Below are 18,043 nucleotides of genomic sequence, written 5' to 3' on the forward strand. Positions count from 1 at the left end.
AACCTTTCTCGGCCTTCTGGCTAAGATCAAGTGTAGTATCTGTTCTTATTAGTTTAATATCTGATATATGGGCCATCGACTCACTCTTTATTAAATTAATAATTTTTTGAGGGGGAGGGTCACCTACAAGTGTAGTATCTGTTCTTAGAATAGTAATCTGATTACCAAATCGATGTAGAACGTGTTTTAGCTGTAGTGGCTTCTATGAATTTTTTTAGTTGTCTTGTTTCTATCCAGTTTTCATGAATGAAACGCAAATATTTGTATGGCTGGATTCCGCCATCTTTTAGTACTTTAAAACTCTATTTATTGATATACAATGGGTCTTTATCCAATTTAAAATGAGAAACAAACACACGTTTTACCGAAATGAATCATATTTTAACCCATCGAGGGTAAAATGGTCACTTCCCTTGATGTACAACTGATTTTTTATCCAAACTACTTGGGATAGAAAGCAAATTGAACAAGCTTTCTAACGGTTCAAACCACACTCAAATTGGAGTACAGGGTGTCCGGGGCAAGTCCGCAAAGTTTGAGCAACATTAAAGCGTCCCAAGCGCAATCCTTCAAGCCCAGGCGCATTGCAATTCGCCCCGGGCGCATCTTGAACAATGAGAAATGATATAGGTACCGACCATGGAGGAGAGAAAACGTACCGACGGCCGCCGGCGGGCCGTCTCCGGCCACCGGACGGCCGATCCGAGCCGTCCAAAAATTCTAAAAAAAAAAACCGATGGGGCCTACGCGAGAATTAATGGCATCCGAGGTGTGTAAGGTACTTGATCCGAGCACCCTTTTTTCTTGTATATATGTATATACGTGTATATACACACAAAAAAAGTGCTCGGATCAAGTACCCTACACACCTCGGATGCCGTTGATCCTCGCGTAGGCCCCATCGGTTTTTTTTTTTAGAATTTTTGGACGGCTCGGATCGGCCGTCCGGTGGCCGGAGACGGCCCGCCGGCGGCCGTCGGTACGTTTTCTCTCCTCCATGGTCGGTACCTATATCATTTCTCTTGAACAATGCACAACATGTCCCAACTTTGCGGCATGCCCCAGACACTCCCGAACTCCAATTCGCTCGTGGTATGAACCGTTAGAAAGATTGTCTAATCCACTTCCCTACCGAATTGATTTCGATGAAAATAAATTGTATGTCAAAATACATGACCATTTTACCCTCAATCGGTCGTGAAAAAAATTATTTCAATAAAACACTCGTACTGTTTTCATTTTAAATCGGATTAAGACCAATTATATAACAATAATTCACTATATTAAAAGATGATGGAAATGAACAATTAAAATAATAAAGTTTTAGTTATGAAAGTTGGTCGAAGGGAGAGCGATTCAAAGATCATCAACGCGACAAAGGCTAAAGTACATTTTCGTACATTCTAAGCTCCATTTGAGGCACACATCCTCAGTTCTAGGGTACTCGTTCATTAAATCTGTCAGGGTGCCTACAAGATTCATTTTGACCTCTCTACATTTCATTAAATAATCAGAAACTGTTTCATCATCGGGATTCACCCAAGGCAAGACTTTTGGTGAGGTTGAGAGATAACCTGAGGGAGTCGAGCTCAGAGGGGTGCTCCTCAAGTGAGTATTTTGTAATGATATTGCGTATGATCCTATAATAAGTTTCTCTCCATTCGAGTGAGAGTGTTTGGTTTTGTTCATTGACGCATTAGACGACCATGAGACATAGATGACTTGACGTCAACAAGGATTCTGCAGGTTAGGCTCCCTATGTATGTCCAGAGACATTCCCCAGACGGTTGCTGAAAGATGAACTTGAGAAAGTATTTAGCCATGGTCGAACACCTAGCCAGGCTTCTCATCTGAGGAATGATATAGCGCTCATTATCGAAATATCTTGATCATCATGTTGTTCAGATTGTCTTCTTGCCAATCCTTGGAGCTTGATTTCTTTTTTAATATAATATCTCTTTTTCGCAGTTCAAAAAAAAAGTTGCTTTCATTAAGAAAAAAACAAACCGGAAAGCTAGAACCAACTCAATCACATTCCATGCTATAGCTATACAGAGCTGCTTCTTCTCCAACAGAACATAGAGGGTTTGATGTCAACAAGGATTCTGCAGGCTAGGCTCTCTATGTATGTGCAGAGACTTTTCCTAGAAAATTATTTTGTTCCTCTCACACCATATGTGGTAGATGGTTGCCCCGGGCGCATTTTATTTCCTTTCACACCATATGTAGGGCGCATCAGGCACATTTGAATTGTGCAATGGGAGCATTCAGTTTTTCTCTGTTGATGTAATTTCATTCCTACATACAACATCTAGTGGCTTATAGATTTCAAGAATTTGAATGTGCGATTGATTTCCTGAAACAAACCCATGGATCGATGCTGCACCTCGGCTTCTTTATCACATCGTTGTCATTCATACTCTCCGTACTTCTTCAACTCCATCCCACCATTCAACAATAGCTTTGAACTTCACTAAGTATTGTGGCCAGCATTTTTAGGCATTTTGCTACATATTCGATCCCCTAATTTTTGTTCCCATGAACTCCACAGGCTGCCAATAACGCTCCCAAAATCCTACCCTATGGAAAATTCACAAGTTTCAGAATCATACCAAATGCCCCCAGATTGAGCTTCCCATTCCGAATCTCCATTTCATGGCACAAAAGACTCTACAGCCTTCACTTAAGACTGCCTGAGTAGCTACAAGCAGATAATAAGCTCAAGAAGGTCATACTATTCGGCTCCATACCTTCTTCCACCATTTGACGAAAAAAATTCAGGGCTTCAAAACCTAGCCCATGGGCTCCGCAGCCCTCAATCATCGATTTCCAAGGCATGAGTTCTCTATTTAATTATCACGCTCTCACAACATAGTCTAGCATAAGAAATGCTTCCGCTTCATGCATACATGTTTAGGATAAGCTGATCGAAGCCCATTCGGTAGTCGTTGAAGTTTACCAAACGGCCGTCAAATTCAATTATTTATTAACCAGACTACAACTAAAGATTTGCATAGTATAGTGAGGAAGTCCGAGTCGATCCACAGGGAGTTCGAATATAGCTTGTTCGGATTAGATGTAAGAGTTTTCGGCGTTTAGGCGGCCAACTTTTAGTTTTCCTTTGAAAGGTGAGAATTGCCCTTATGAAAATGACTAGAAAAAGAGTTTGAACTAAGAATTAAAAATGGCAAGGCAATGGAGTTACTAACGCCCGTAACTTAAGCCATCTAACAATTCTCAACGAAAACACGGTTGAATCGCACGGCATAGGCTATCAACCTGAAGATTTAGCTATGAAAATGGTTAGACTTGATATAGAGTTTGAATAACAAGCTAAACACAAGGCGTGACATCGCTCCCGGAACCATGTGAGCGAGCACATGATCACCGGAGATAAACAACACCAAGACTTGCATTCAAACTAAACATCAAGGTCAAGAACTAGAAGCATGGTTTGGAAAGCGAGCAAGTTCTTTGGTTCTTTTGGCAAACACGAGGCGAGACATAGCTCACGGAACCATATGAGCAAGCATATGATCACCGGAGGTTAACATCGACAAGTTTTGTTACATAAAAGGCGAACCACGCACATTTACAAACCAAACCTCAAGTTCTAAGATTGAGAAAATCAAGATTAACGTGAGTCACGAGGCATTAATTACCCCATGGCCAAGCCTAATCGACTACTCACACATAAGAAAAAGACTAGAAAGCATGCTAGAATTGGAAAACATGTTAAACCGATAGAACCGAAAATAAACTTAATTTAAAGAAGAATCTAGTCCGTAGCTACAACATTAATACACGACAAATTAAATGAAACCAAATACTTACTTGAGTTCTAAGGAAAATAAGCTTGAAAACTTGAGCAACAACAATGGAAAAAGACTATCCTAAGCTAACTACCCTTTTTTTAGGAGAGAGGAGAGGGATATTTATACAAAAACCAACTTCCTCTCTCAAAATATCTTAAAAGGTTACTACAAGTAGCAAGTTTCCAAATATGAAAGGTTGAAAAACTGTGAAAAGCTGCCAATAAGCAATCTGTATCCATACAACCAAAACGGTTGTATGGATACCGAGATGTTAAGCCTGTGTTGGGAATGCTCCGTAGAAGAGCTGTATGGATACAACCAGAATGGTGTATGGATACGCAGGAAGTTGTCCAAAATATAAGGCCACCGTATGGATACAACCAAAACGGTTGTATGAATACAACCTTGTTAACTGCAGAAATGGCCTCTAGCTTCAAAACTTGGCACCCGACACTTCCGAACTTCACCCGATGCTTCGTATCTTGCTCATTAGAGAATGGTGGCACTTCGCCACTTGGTCTTGGAAGCTCGGACTCCTTCGAGGCATGTCCATGGTGTTTAAACACGCCTTATTTATACGAATTACCTGAAATACACAAAAACTTACCTTACGTGAAGTATCAAATAAAAGCTAGATAAATGCAAGTTAAAACAACATAAAATGGGACTAGTCGCACCAAATATCTACAATATTGGGTGCTCATCATAAGCATGGATAAACTGGGATGATTTGGCATTATCAGTAAAATTATAACAGATTTTTGGGGTGAGCTCAAATCAAAGGATGGGAAACTATGGGGTCCATGATCTCCTTCATAAATTGCAAAGCATTGAAGAACAAATTATGAATCATGTAACCTGAGAATCAAAGTATATGTCAATAAAATCTTCATGGATGGAACTCATGAAATCACTTCGTACGGGCTTCTTGTGCCTCTCTTATGCTTTAACAATCCCTATATTGTTTGAAGGATTGCCTTTTTTTAGTCGCCTACCAATTCGGACTAGAAAAAGTCAGTAAGAAACAAATTAAAAATATTTACTGCATCACATGCGCCCTAAGGCACAATTCAAGTGCTCCCCAGGCGCATTTAATTTGCGCCCGGGCGCATCCACATTTTCTCTCTTCTTGTAATGTGCCACGGGAACAAATGAACGCGTCTCTGGCGCATCCTATTTTCTCTCATTTCGTAATGCGCCTAAGGCGCATTTAAATTGCCCCTCAGGAGCATTCACTTTTTCCTCTTTTGATGTAATGAACGTTGAATTCCATGGCAACATGTTCAAAGTGCAAAATGTTTTAACTGTGAACTCCATAATTCTGATTCAAAATACAAATTATGCTCCCTCAATGGATGGTTGAGGCTCTAGATGGATTCTCCACCGACTTGTTTGTAGTTGAAAAGGTCGATTGAAAACTGGTGTTTAATTATTTCTTCGATCGGAAGTGAGTTGGCTTCGCACTGGTAATTTGCTTCACAACTTCTCCTCTGAGTTATCCAGTGGAGCCACTACCAAGACTAAAGGTAAAGATCCTTCAGCTCAGTCTTATTGCATACTAGATTGTATTTTTCATGAGGCGGATCAAACATATTACGTGCTAGACAGTTGGGAAGAAAGAGAAGAGCCATATGATTTCTTTCCCTTGCTTTTCTGTAGCTTTGATCTTCAAAACCCAAATCACATAAGTGCCTCTCCTATAACCCAAAACCAAATAACCGAACCAAGAAGCTTGGATGAAGGAATTTCAACAACAAGAACAGCGGATCAGAATACACAACGAATCAAGACCCTGTGTTAAGAGAAGCTCAATTCTTCTGCAATCATCACTGGGCCATCCATGACAAACCATAAGGCCATATTTGATTCATTGGCTCGAAAAACAGAGAACCTTGGTATGAATGATGGCCTAGTTACTGGCAGTTTTGTTGACATGATACAGACCAAAATAGACATGAGATAATATTAACATCATGTCACTATGGAAGGTCGTAAGTTGGATCATTAATCAGCTGATATTGTAAGGATTCAACTCCATTGTTGAAGGAAAAGACATATGAAAGCATGACAATAAGTTGTAACACAGTGGCGTTTGTAAACTTATCGAGCTTTTATAAAATCATCTTTTGCCAGACAAAAAAAAAAAAGCGAAACTGTCAAATAAATGCGTTTGAAATTGGAGAGAGGTCATGCAGGCAAATGGTTGTGGCAAAATAGTTGCAGAGTCAGACAATTGTCTTTAAAATGAGAAAAGCCCTTATTTGATGCAATATTTATTGTTTTCATGGGAAATCAAAAGTCACAATCCAACATGACAATTGGTAAACAATATCTGAAGTGTAGTTAACATGATCTTGAAAACTTCTATAGTTACCATACATGTATGTATTACTCCTACCAAGTTTCAGATTTTCAGTGAAAAGAAACAAAAGGCTTAAAAAGCATCAACTGTAAGGCTACAGACAGTTGACATCAACACTGTAATAAGACATCTTGAATTACACACTTTTGTAATGTGCCTCAGGCGCAAGTGAATCGCGCCCCAAGCGTACCCTTTTTTCTCTCATTTTGTAAGGTGCCTCAAGCACATTTGAATTGCACCTCGGGAGCATTGTTTTTCATTTTTGATGTAATTTCATTCCAACATAGAACATCCAGTGGCCCATAGATTTCAAGCATTTGAGCGTGTCATCAATTTCAAGAAATGAAACCATGGATCGATCCTTTGGCTTCAACGCCGCTCCACCCCGGCTTCTTCATCAAATCGGTGTCGTTCATACCTCTCCGTACTTCTTCAACTCTATCCCACCTTTAAACAACAGCTTGAACATTACTTAGTGTAATAGCAAGCAATATTGGGTTCCAAATCTAAGAGCCTTTAGCTGCATATTCCTCTTTTTGTTTTGTTCCTATTGAACTCTTCAGGCTGCAAGTAGCACTCCCAAACCGGACCAGCTCATGGAAAAGCCACTAGTTTCGGAACCAAACCTAAAGCCTCATTGAGCTTCCCAGACTGACTCAACAAATCCACGATACAAGTGTAATGATTCAGATCGATCTGGTTCCATTCCGAATCTCCATTTCATGGCATAAAAGACTCTACAGCCTTCACTGAGAAGGCCAAGAGTGGCTACAAGTAGATAATAAGCTCAAGAAGGTCAATACAATTCTGCTCCAGTCCTTCTTCCACCATTTGACGAACAATTTGCAGGGCTTCAAAACCTAGCCCATAGGATCCATAGCCCTTAATAACCGATGTCCATGTCATGAATTCACTATCTATCATCCTAGCTATCAGCCACAGGTAGTTTTAAGCTGCCAATATTAGTATACACAACGATGAGGCTTTTAAAGATTTCAGCCGCAGAACTCCTCCAAAAAAAAAAAAAAAAGATTTCAACCACAGGTTCTAGACTTCCATTGCCCATTTGTTGGAACAATTCTTCTATGGCATTCTCAAAATGGAGGGCATTTTGAGTATGATTCTGAAACTAGCGGTGCTATTCTTAAAGGGAATTTGTCTAAACAATTTGAGCTGCTCTATCCATATCCCCGTACTTTGCATAAAATCCAAGGAATGAAGTTTGGAGAACACTGTGATAAAGTCCATTTCAATAGCAAAACCATGCAATTTTTGCCTTGAAAACGATTACCATTCTCCCTAGAAGTTGAAAATACTTCGTACAGGCTTCTTGTGCCTATCTTATATTTTCGAACATATTGGCCGCCCGCATCTTATTACTCATTGCCACATCTTATTACTCCTAGATGCAAGTTTTGACACCTGGCTGCGTTGTCTTGAAAGCGTGACTAGTATACCTGTCATCGCGGCTAGAGCGTTGGGCTTCTAGTGAGAAATTGGGTTTTGAAACGGCCATCTAGGACTTAGTAGACTGAATTGAGGTCGACCAACTGGCCGAAATCCATTGAAATAGATCGGAAAAAAAAAACTTTTAAAAATCTTCCAATCGCCCCAAAATGTTTTCCTGGCTCTCTTTTGGGGATTGATACTTTTACAAGATTAATGTTTCCCTAATTTATTTTTTCCCTCTTTATTCAATTTCGTTTCGCGTTAGTTAGTTTTCCGCCACTTTTTTTTATGGATTATTAGTTCGTTTCAACGAGAGAAATCGAAGAACTATAAAATTATGACCCAAAGTCAAATATTATTAAAAAAAATAAGAAAAAGTCCAAAAAGTTTGGCCTTTTTTGGAAAAAAAAAAAAACTAAGTTTGGGTCATAATTTCTCACTTTCCAACTCACCTCGTCGAGTCAAATCAATAGTTGACAAAAATTTGACGCAAACTAACAAATTTGAATTTTTTTTTTAATAAAGACAAAAAAAATTCCTTTCTTATAGGAAAACTCAGACTAAAATTCTTTTTGACCAAAAAAAAAGAAGAAGAGAAACTCCAACCCGAACAACGGGGAGATGTTTTGTATTCTTGTGAAGATGAATGTGAGCTCTAGAAATCGTTTAGCCGTGAATGAAGACGAAGCTTAAATCCTTTCAATTGGGTCTCTATCAAATCAATTTTTTTCCCTTGATAGGTTGGCCCTTAATCCGAAAATGTTATTAGTTTCTTGATTGCTGTTATGATTTTCCATATGAATCTTGATTCATGAGTGTTCAATTTATGAGTTGAAGTTTTCCAAGGTTCTTTTTTTAATGTTTATCAACATAACCAAGTACAAGTATCCATAGTTGAAGCTAGTTTGTTGACCAAGTGCTCAGAATGGGCCGTACGTAAAAGTAAGAAGGAAAGAAAAAGAAAAAAAAAAGCTGATTGAAAGCTTGAGATTTCGCAAGCTTTCAATCATAAGTTCTTTCTCTGAAATTTCGCAATTGTTTTTCGCTACTGATTGTTCAAGGTGAATCTGAAGGGAATTGGTTCTCCATCCAATGAATCAGTTGATTGATCAAGTTCACTGAATTTCAGTTGTAAAATGACTCTTGATCAGTAGCGGTTGTATGGGTAGTTTCTGAATTACTTGTAGAAAAGAATCAAACTCATGTTGACCAATAAATCAATTCCCTGAGATTTAAGGCCATGTCGAAATGATGGACCTCATTAGAAGCATTCTTTCTCCATCTGGAAGAGGGCTCTCATTCCTGATAAAAACTCAAGTAATCGAGCAGCATTTTGGATTCTGGGGATTTCTACGTGTAAATCTAATTGTGAGAGAAGACCAACGACTTCTTCAAGGTAAATCGCATTTTCTTCTTCTTCTTTTCTTTTTTTTGATCCGCACGTTTTCTTCTTGCTTACTATTGTTAAAAGCGTGATTAGTGTATGGTCTGTTTCGGACATCTTGGCCGTGTCTTATTACTCTTGGCCGCACTTTTTTGAAAGCGTGGTTACGGAACATTCTTCCAAAACATTGCGGCCAAGTGTCAATAAGATTGACCAGAAGTAATAAGATGCGGCCGGAGGTAATAAGACGGGGCCAAGATGTCCGAAAACAGATTCAATCGTCCGCGTCTTTTCACTCTAATGCCACCTCCATCCGCTGCAAGGACTCGGAATCGATACACTACAAAGTGAACACACACATCTAAATGCATTATACTCCTAGACGCATACATACATACACATGTACCAGTTTTTGTTTGCTTGCAGATTTCTAAGAATTTACCATTGGAATTGCAACAAAAGCCAATAAAAGTGAAAGCACATCAAGGAAATTATGTTTCATCTAAGCAAACTCTCGTGTTTCTAACCCAGTTTGCAAGAATAAGAGCACCAACCAACCGGCCCAAACCAAGAACCACAGGTTATACTTGCATATTTCAATCATTTCTAAACTTTTGAATCATGTGTACCTGAAAATCAAAACATATTTCAATGAAATCTTCACGGATGGAACTCATGGAATCACTTCGTATGGGCTTCTTGTGCCACTCTAATGCTTTAACGATCCTTATAATGTTTAAGGGATTGCCTTTTTTAGTCTCCTGCCAATTCGGACTAGAAAACTCAGTAAGAAACAATTTAAAAATATTTGCTGCATCACATGCGCCCCAGGCACATCCTCATTTTCTCTCTTTTTGTAATGTGGCTCAAGCGCAATTGAACGCACCACAGGTGCATCTTTCCTTTTTTCTCTCATTTTATAATGCGCCTCAGGCGCATTTGAATTGCTCTTTTTTTCTCTTTCGATATGTAATGAACCATTGAATTCCATGCCAAACATGCTCAAAAGTGCAAAATGTTTTTAACTGTGAACTCCATAATTCTGGTTCCAAAGACAAAATTATGCTTCCTCAATGGATGGTTGAGGCTCTAGATTGATGGATTCTCCACCAACAGGTTTGTAGTTGCAAAGGCCGACTAGAAAAACTGGTGGTTAATCATTTCTTCGAACGGAAACCAAACAAGTTTTGCACTGCTAATTTGCTTCAAAACTTTTCCTCTGAGTTATCCAGCGGAGCCACTACCAATCCTTCAGCTCAATCTTATTGCGTACTGGATTGTATTTTTCATGAGGCAGATCAAATATACTATGTACTAGACAGTTGGGAAGAATCCGAAGAAAGAGAAGAGCCATATATATGATTTCTTTCCCTCGCTTTTCTGTAGCTTTGATCTTCGAAAACCAAATTACAGAGATGCCTCTCCCTATAATCAAAAACCAGATAACCGAACCAAGAAGCTTAGATGGAAGCATTTCAACAACAAGAACAGCGGATCAGAATACACAACGAATCAAGACCCCATGTTTTGATGACAAACCATAACGCCATGTTTGATTCGTTTGCTCGAAAAACAGAGAACCTTGGTATAAAAGATGGCCGAGTTACTGGCAGTTTTGTTGACATGGACCAAAATAGAGCGCTCCTCCAAAAACATAAGAGGTCAAAGAAACAAGAATCCAAGGACACGAGATAATATTCACTTTGTGTCACTGGGGAAGGTCCTAAGCGGATCATTAATCAACTGATATTGTAAGGATTCAACTCCATTACTGAAGGAAAAGACATCTGAAAGCATGACAATAAGTTGGAACATAGTGGCGTTTATAAACGAATCCTTCACATACAGTACCCTTCTTGCTTTTATGTACTGTTTCAAAACAATGTTGGGCGGGCAAACTATACGCAATTAAGTTTAATGTCTCAATGCTAGGCCTTACTTCATCTTGAATTTTGTTGAAGCACTTGTCAACTTCCATGATATCCTGTCTTGAAATGTAACAAGAAATCAATATATTTTAAGAAACATCCCTTCTGTCCTGAAAAAGGTTTCTATCACATCGATACTACCCGCATTACTATACATTTTCAAAATCAATTTTTTTCAACACAGAAGAATGCAATTGCTTCCCACATTACTAGTTTCTTAGACTTATTTGAGTATGTGGGCGAGCACCGAGCAATTTAAATTTCTACTTAGCGTGAAGATACATTGGCTTATAGAATAACCACGAGATTCGGTTTAGTAGTAGGCCTGCTGTTCTTTTGGGGACTCATATGAGTGATTCAAATTGTTCATACTTGTTCAGCTCATAAAGTATGTAATGATCGTAGTGATTCGGTGTTAGCATGAAAAAAACACGTTTGGCTTAAAATTTACAGACTAATATGATTGGTGAGATTTGTAGCATGTGTGACAAACTTGACGAGTCAAATACATACATGATTTGGATCACTCTTTTAGTTCAAAGATAGAGCTCCATGAAAAGCACGAGCACAGTGCCCCCAGGTCCAAAGAACCACAGATTACTAGCATATTTCAACCAGTTCTAAACTTCTGAATCCTGTATATATATACCTGAGAATCAAATTATATGTCAATGAAATCTTCATGGATGGAACTCATGGAATCACTTTCGTACGGGCTTCTTGTGCCTCTCTTATTCCTTTTTTTAGTCGTCTGCATTCCAATTCGGACTAGAAAAGCTCAGTAAAACACAAATCAAAAAGAATATTTGCTGCATCACATGCGCCCCAGGCGCAATTCGAGTTCGCCCCAGGCGCATTTAAGTTGCGCCCGAGAGCATCCACATTTTCGCTCTTTTTGTAACGTGCCCTAGGTGCAATTGAACGCGCCCCGGGCGCATCCTATTTTCTCTCATGATTTCCTCCAAACGCCTCCGTCTATCCTAATAATAATTCCAATAAGCTACAGGCGCAATTGAATGCACCATAAAAAGTTGAAAATCTGAAAAACCATATATCAATATATATTCATTGAGGAAGAAAACTCAGTAAACACTTGGTACAATACATTCTCTTCTCGTTTATTTGATCATGGAGTTCAATCCAACAGATTCATTTTCTCTGTTTTTGTAATATGGCTCAGGCGCAATTGAACGCGCCCCGGGCGCATCCTTTTTTCTCTCATTTCATAACGCGCCTCAGGTGCATTTGAATTGCTCCTCGGGAGCATTCACTTTTTTCTCTTTCGATGTAATGAACCACTAAATTCCATGCCAACATGCTCAAAAGTGCAAAATGTTTTAACCGTGAACTCCATTATTCTTGAGACAAATCTTGAACAAAAAAATTGGGCCTTGAGGCACTTTCAAAAGGAAACAAAACAATTTAATTCCTACATATGACATCCATGGCCAGGCTGGTAGATTTCTAGCATTTGGGGCAGTGATTGATCTCTAGAAGCAAAACCATGGATCAATCCTTTGGCTTCAACGCAGGTCCACAGTACCCCAGCTTCTTTATCAAATCATTGTCGTTCATAAATCTCTGTAGTTCTTCAACTACATCCCACCTCTCAACAACAGCTTGAACAGTACTAAGTGTAATAACCTGCATTACTGGGTTCCAAATCCAACGGCCTTTTTGATGCATATTCCCCTGTTTTTTTTGTTCCCATGAACTTCTCTCTCCATGTCCCCGCCCTTTGCATAAAAATCCAACAACGAAGTTTGGAGAACACTGTCATAAAGTCCATTTTCAATAGCAAAACCGTGCAATTTTCTGACTTGAAAACTATTACCATTTTCCCTTGAAGCTGAAAATACTTAATTAAGTTTAATGTCTCCCTGCTAGGCCTTACTTTATCTTGAATTTTGTTGAAGCACTTGTCAACTTCCATGATATATATCCTGTCTTGAAATGTAAGTATGTAACAAGAAATCAGGATACTCTAAGAAACAATATCCCTTCTGTCAATTAGTGTAGGGTCCGTTTTCGAACATCTTGGCCGCATCTTATCACTCATGGCCTCATGTTTTGACTCCTGACCGCATTTTTTAGTAAAAGCGTGACTAGTGTATGGTCCATTTCCAGACATCTTGACGCATCTTATTACTCATGGCCGCAATTTTTGACATCTAGCCGCAATATTTAGAAAGCATGGTTATGGAACACGATTTCAAAAAATTGCGGCCAAGTGTCAAAACTTTGACATGGGGCCATGAGTAATAAAATGCAGCCAAGAGTAATAAGATGCAGCTAAGATGTCCAAAAACAAACCATTAACTAATCAGCTTTTATCTTGGCTGCATCTTATTACTATTGGCCGCACGTTTTGACACTTGGCCGCGATTTTCTGAATGCGTGACTAGTATACCCATCATTGTGACTGGAGCGTTGGGCTTCCATTGAGGAATTGGGTTTTGAGGCGGGCCTCTAGTACATAGTGGACTGAATTGAGCTTGACCAGCTGGCCCACCTCATTTTAAGCCGATCCCCATTGAAATAGATCAACGAAAAAAAAAAACTTATAAAAAAACGTGCGGCTAGAAGTAATAAGATGCGGCCAAGAGTAATAAGATACGGCCAAGATAAAAGAGTGATTAGTGTATGGTCTGTTTTCAGACATCTTGGACGCATCTTATTACCCTTGGCCGCATCTTATTACTTCTGGTTGCTTGTTTTGATACTTGGCCGCAAAATTTAGAAAGCATGGTTACGGAAAACGCTTTCATAAAATCGCAGCCAAGTGTCAAAAAGGGCGTCCATGAATAATAAGATGTGGCCAAGAGTAATACGACGTGGCCAAGATGTCCAAAAATAGACCATACACTAATCACACTTTTATCTTGGCCGTATCTTATTACTCTTGGCCGCATCTTATTACTCCTAGCTGCACGTTTTTTTATAAAAAAATTTCGTTGATCTATTTCAATGGGGTTCTTTGATAGCATTTTTTAGGACCAAGGTAGAGCTCCATGAAAATCACGAGCATAGTGCCCCCATGTCCAAGATCCACAGATTACTTGCATATTTTAACCATTTCTAAACTTTTGAATCTCGTGTGTGTGTGATATACACTCATACACACACACTTGAAAACCAAAAAATATGTCAATGAAATCTTCATGGATGGAACTCATGGAATCACTTTGTACGGGCTTTTTGTGCCTCTCTTATGCTTTAACAATCCTTATAAAAGATTGCCTTTTTTTACTCCTCCCAATTCGGACTAGAAAAATTCAGTAAAAAAATAGATTAAAAATATTTGCTGCATCACATGCACCTCAAGTGCCATTTGAGTGCGCCCCAGGCACATTTGCGCCCGGGCACATCAACATGTCATGTCCAATTACAGTTGAAATTTTTTATATTCTATGCGAGATTATGTAGGATTTTATGCTAGAAGAATTGCATAATGACACCAATAAAAGTAATCAAATAGTTAACCAAAATATATTAGAAAAGCCTGTGGGGTTGGTTGAGGCATGCGGAACTGCACTCTCCCTTATAATGAACGATACACCCCCTAAACCAGGTTGTGTGATGTTATTTCCTCAAAATACAACTATCTCTAAGTCCACTTTTTTACAGTGAAGCAAAACTTTACGAACCGATTATTGCCCAACACTCAAACACTCTGAGAAATATATGATCGCGATGTGCAGATAATTGCAGAACCAAACCTTGAAGAAGTTCGATCAAGTGTTTTGTTTTTCTTTTTGTGTTGTTCTCAAAAGGAGATGAAGGAGCTATTTAATCTCAAAGTGTTTTCTGTTCCTTTTTCTCCATCCATATTCCCGCTATTTGCATACACATGTGATTTTTAGCGATTCAATGAGGAATGGGTTGAAATAAATATTACTCATTGTTAGAGAATCATTCCCAATGCAGAGAGTGTCCAGAAGTAGAACATGCACGCAGAATATTTTCCTGAATAGAGAATGTTAGGAATCCGTTGTGGCGGCACTATATAAAGATAGTAGTTGTAATGTGGTGACAGTAGACTGAAATATAGAAAAAACAGCCAATCCTTTTCGGTGTTCTCTTTTGGAAATATTCTCAATTTTTGTTGTGTTGGTAGTTTTAGCAAGACACCCAAATTTAAATTTAAAAATATTTAAGCTCCGCTTTGGGCGAATGTCAATGATGAAATGATTTTTTCTATGCTTTGATGAAGTTTCGATACTCTATGAACATTGTGAAACACTTGAGAAAATAAGAGATACCTTAGAATAGTAATTTGATTACCAAATCGAATGTAGAACGTGTTTTAGTCGTTGTGGCTTCGACGATTTTTGTAGTTGTATTGTTTCTATCTAGTTTTCAAGAATGAAACGCAAATATTTGTATGGCTGGATTTCGCCATCTTTTAGTACTTTAAAAACTCTATTTATTGATATATATATAATGGGTCTTAATCCAATTTAAAATGAGAAACAAACACGCGTTATACCGGAATGAATCATATTTTGACCCATCGAGGGTAAAATGGTCACTTCCTTTGATGTACAAATGATTTTTTTTATCCAAACTACTTGGGATAGAAAACAAATTGGACAAGCTTTCTAACGGTTCAAACCACGCACAAAATGGAGTTCAGGGGTGTCCGGGGCAAATCCATAAAATTTGAGCAACATTAATGCGTCCCAGGCGCAATCCTTCTCGCCCAGGCGCATTTAAATGCACCCCGGGCGCATCTTGAACATTGCACAACCTGTTCCAACTTTGCGAACTCCCCCTAGACACTCCCGAACTCCAATTTGCTCGTGGTTTAAACCGTTAGAAAGCTTTTCCAATCTACTTTCCCACTGCATTGATTTTGATGAAAATAATTTGAACATCAAAATACATGACCAATTTACCCTCAATTGGTCGGGAAAAAAATTATTTCAATAAAACGCTCGTACTTTTTTTTACATCGGATTAAGACCAATTATATAACAATAAATGAGGATTTCACTATATTAAAAGATGATGGGAATGAACAATTAAAATAATAAAGTTTTATTTATGTAAAGTTTGTCGAAGGGAGAGCAATTCAAAGATCATCAGAGCGACAAAGGCTAAAGTACATTTTCGTACATTCTAAGTTCCATTTGAGGCACACATCCCCAGTTCTAGGGTACTCGTTCATTAATTCTGTAAGAGTGCCCACAAGATTAATTGAGCTCTCCACACTTCATTAAATAATCAGAAACCGTTTCATCATATGGATTCACCCAAGGCAAGACTTGTGGTGAGGGTGAGAGATAACCTGAGGGAGTCGAGCTCAGAGGGGTGCTCTCAAGTGAGTTTTTTGTAATGTTATTGCGTATGATCCTATTATAAGTTTCTCTCCATTCGAGTGAGAGTGTTTGGTTTTGATCATTGATGCAGTAGACGACCATGAGACATAGATGATTTGATGTCAACAAGGATTCTGCAGGTTAGGCTCCGTATGTATGTCCACAGACTTTCCCTAGATGGTTACTGAAAGAAAGAACTTGAGAAAGTATTTAGCCATGGTCGAACACCTAGCCAAGCTTCTCATCCAAGGAATGATGTAGCGCTCATTATCGAAATATCTTTGATCATCATGTTTTTAGAGAAGGAAGAAAAAAGAGAATAGCAAGATGTTCAACCTTGACCCCTAATAAAGGATGGGAAACCTGTAGCTATCTACGGGGCTAATTTGGGAGGGGGGGGAGAGGGGTTTGTTGGTGGTGGTGGTGGTGTTTATCCTAAGCAATCTTATACTCAATAAATTCAGTTACTACAATGATGAAATTGGGACACACGGATTCAGGAGGTGGTCAGAGGCTTCAAACAACCGAGTGGAACATACGACACAAACCAAGCAGAATGTGTAAAAGCAGCAAAATCCAATTTGTTACTTTGGAGTTTGTTTTCCATATCACCTAAGGAAAAAAACAAAGGGGAGAAAGCACAACTATAAAATAAGCAAGCCAAGAGAAGCGAAGATATACCTTTCTCGGCCTTCTGGCTAAGATCAAGTGTAGTATCTATTCTTATTAGTTTAATATCTGATATGTGGGCCATCGGCTCACTCTTTATTAAATTAATTTTTTGAGGGGGAGGGTCCCCTACAGTAGCTCGCTATTGGCTGGGGCATCTCATGCGTTGCCTTGGTGTTGCAGTATTGCCTTGGCCTGGCGCACCCTACCCAAACCAAGTTCAAAGGTTTCTGCTACTTCGTGTCTAGAACCAAATCCGTTTAATTGCTGGGCTAAGGTCTCTTTCCCTATCAGTTTGTTTTGGTGAGTCTATTCTGAACTCTGTAGTTTTTGTAACTTGGTTTTCGTTTTCATGGATTTTTACTTACCAAGGAAAAAAATACAAACCAACCCCAAAAATATGGAAAACTCTCAGTACAAAATTTTGATCACTTTTTTAGGTCCAAGATGGAGCTCCTTGAAAATCCCGAGCACAGTGCCCCAGGTCGAAGAACCACATATTTTTACTTGCATATTTCAACCATTTCTAAACTTTTGAATCATGTATATACCTGCAAATAAAAATATTTGCCATGAAATCTTCATGGATGGAATTCATGGAATTACTTCGTATGGACTTTTTGTGCCTCTCTTACGCTTTAACAATCCTTATAATGCTTAAAGGATTGCCTTTTATAGTCCCCTGACAATTCAGACTAGAAAAACTCGAACACAAAATAAAAATATTTGCTGCATCACATGCGCCTCAGGCGCAATTCGGGTGCGCCCCAGGCGCATGTAAGCTGCGCCCCACGGGCTCATCCACATTTCCTCTCATTTCGTGATTGCGCCTCAGGCGCATTTGAATTGCTCCTCGGGAGCATTCACTTTTTATCTTTAGATGAAATGTACCGCAGAATTCCATGCCAACATGCTCAAAAGTGCAAAATGTTTTAGCTATGAACTCCATAATTCTTGACCAAAAAAAAAAAACAAAAAAAAAACTCCAGAGGTCATTGGTCCTTGTGTTTCATTGCGAGACCTTACTTCACCTTGCATTTTGTTAAAGCAATTTTAAACTTCCACAATCTATCTATCTATCATCTATCAATATACTATAGAAATGTAGTTGAAAC

General features: G+C 38.8%; 1 non-coding gene and 1 pseudogene across 1 annotated transcript; both read left to right on the forward strand.

The window, feature by feature from the left end:
• Positions 1 to 170, forward strand: LOC131321536 (U2 spliceosomal RNA; annotated as a pseudogene).
• A 16,766-nt stretch (positions 171 to 16,936) lies between these two features.
• On the forward strand, positions 16,937 to 17,137 carry LOC131321431 (U2 spliceosomal RNA). The gene has a single exon (XR_009198477.1). It is a non-coding gene; the product is annotated as a U2 spliceosomal RNA (small nuclear RNA).
• The last annotated feature ends 906 nt before the right edge of the window (positions 17,138 to 18,043 follow it).

This window comes from Rhododendron vialii, chromosome 3a, assembly GCF_030253575.1.
Source record: "Rhododendron vialii isolate Sample 1 chromosome 3a, ASM3025357v1".
Classification (NCBI taxonomy): Eukaryota; Viridiplantae; Streptophyta; class Magnoliopsida; order Ericales; family Ericaceae; genus Rhododendron; species Rhododendron vialii.